Raw genomic sequence first — 2,289 nt, forward strand, 5'->3', positions numbered from 1 at the left:
AGCTGGAAGGGGTGGCACACACCTGTAATCTCAGCACTTGGCAGAAGAATTTTGAATTCGAGGCTGCACTGGGCACACAGGGAGTTTAGGGCCAGGATGGACTATATAACAAAAGAATGTGTGTGGGGGGTTCTTCCAAGGGAGAGGCTATAGCACTACTTGTCAAGTAATCTATAAAAATGTGACAATGATGATAGTTGACATTTACCAAGAACTCACCGTATGTCAAAACTGGGCTAAGTACTTTATATCCATTGACTCATTTAATGCTTCAACAATCATATGTATGAGGCAGGTGTTATTACCCCTGACTCCAATATTAAATAACTTGTTCAATGTCTCACAGCTAGTAAATGGAGGAACTAGGTTCTGTAACTCCAGAACCTACGCATTGGCGGTTCATTTACACCAATTCCCTTCTTCAGACAGGAAACTGGGGTCCAATGTAGTTACATTAGAATCTGAACTGTGTGAAACCTGCTGGCCCAACCTCACTACTCCAAGTGATAGATTAAAACAATTTTTATTAGTACACGTTTTAATACATAATTGCATGCATCGTGGGGTGTTGGTACATGCACTGTACATGACATTTTTCAATTCTTTTAGCACTCCCCGCATCTCTCGAGCCCCCTAATATATATGTATACGATTACATGTTTGTAGTGCAGTATGATGATCATATTCCTCCTGGGACTTGATACAAGCAAATACCACCCCTCCTTTAAACTCATTCCCCACCCCGTCACTCCCCACGTGCCAAAGACCCATCTCACTATCTCCTACTGTCTATTCCTTATTTTGAACTTTATTGATATAACGGGGCTCTCATATGAGAAACCATGCAATATTTAAGCTTATGTGTCTGATCTACTTCTAGAAGTGATACAGATTTCAACTTGGAATTATCCCGGGCATGTTCTGGCTGGAGGAAGATTATCTTTTTGTACAACGGCCCTTTCTTTACTTAATGCTGTTTACACCTGTTTTATCAGCATTACAGATAAAATCATTAAAACAATAAGCCAGATTTTTTTTTTTTTTTTTTTTAGAAAGAGGTAGTGGGTTTTATTTTGTAGTGGAATTTAAATGAGTGCTGTTGCACAATCTGATATGCTGAAAAACACCAAACTGCTTGAATGGACAAACTGCATAGTATATGAATTATATCTCAATATAGCTGCTTTTAAAAGTGTATGACTTGAAAAAAAATTGTTTTTGAGTGATCCCAAATGGACTCCTTGCATCTAAGACACTGCCACCCAGATAATTGGGTGCCCAAGATAACCTCTTCACCCACTCATTTCGTATTCTGTCCACATTTATGTGTCCGTCCTCATGCCAGGGACACGGCTAACTAAGCAAAGGGATTCCTGGCTCTGAGAGCCTCCAGGATGAAAGCTAAGTACAGAGAAATGCTTGTAACCTAAGTTAAGCACTTTAGAGGGGGCTTTGAGGGTTTCGGGGACTGTACTGCAAATTCCAGGGGTAAAAAGTTGATGCAACTTTCACTTTTTTAAATAGGCAATTTTGGGGGGGTTCCTTTAGTAAGATGTACACCTAGTATCCAAGCTTCAAGTACTCATTTACCCATTGTGTACTTTTCCACATACTAAGAGTCAGTAAGCAAGCCTGTAATCCCAGCTCTTTGGGAAGCTGAGGCAGGAGGGTACAAATCTGAACGTCACCTGGGTAATTTAGTGAGACTGCCTGAAAGTTTAAAACACATAAAGGGATTGGGGATGTTGTTCAAAGTGGAGGCACTGGGTTCAATACTCAATACCGCGGGAGGGTGGGGGGGAGTCTGCAAAATGAAGTTAATGTTTAAAAAACGGCCCTTTACTAAGACTGGTGCCTGTTAATGGTTATCAATTTTTAACTCCAACATCTGCTGAAGGCCGGAAGCCCGCATGGGCATTCCGCGGGGATGGTGTAAGTGGATTTCATGTGCACTGCCGAGTTCTTTCGCCCTTGGCCACGTCGCGGTGCAGGCACTGAAGGAGCCTTTCCTGACTTCTGGCCGCCGAGAGCCAGGCGGGGCGGAAGGACTCGCTGCGGCCAAGGGCAGCCGCGTTCTCAGCAGGGACTGGAATTCGGAGCCAGCCTAAGGTCCGGGTTCCCGAGGCGCGGGCGAAGGACTGGACGAGGGCGCTGGTCACGTGCGCCCGGCCCGCGTCTGCAGGAATGCAGAGACTCGCAGGGAAAGTTTCCCTCGGCGGCCGCCGCAGATTCGGCGCGGGCGGGCGCGCAGAGGAAGGAAGAGCCTGGAAGAGGCGGAGCCGGCCCGCG

The sequence above is a fragment of the Fukomys damarensis genome, unplaced genomic scaffold (assembly GCF_012274545.1).
Source record: "Fukomys damarensis isolate Sample0158 unplaced genomic scaffold, DMR_v1.0_HiC HiC_scaffold_16, whole genome shotgun sequence".
Taxonomy (NCBI): domain Eukaryota; kingdom Metazoa; phylum Chordata; class Mammalia; order Rodentia; family Bathyergidae; genus Fukomys; species Fukomys damarensis.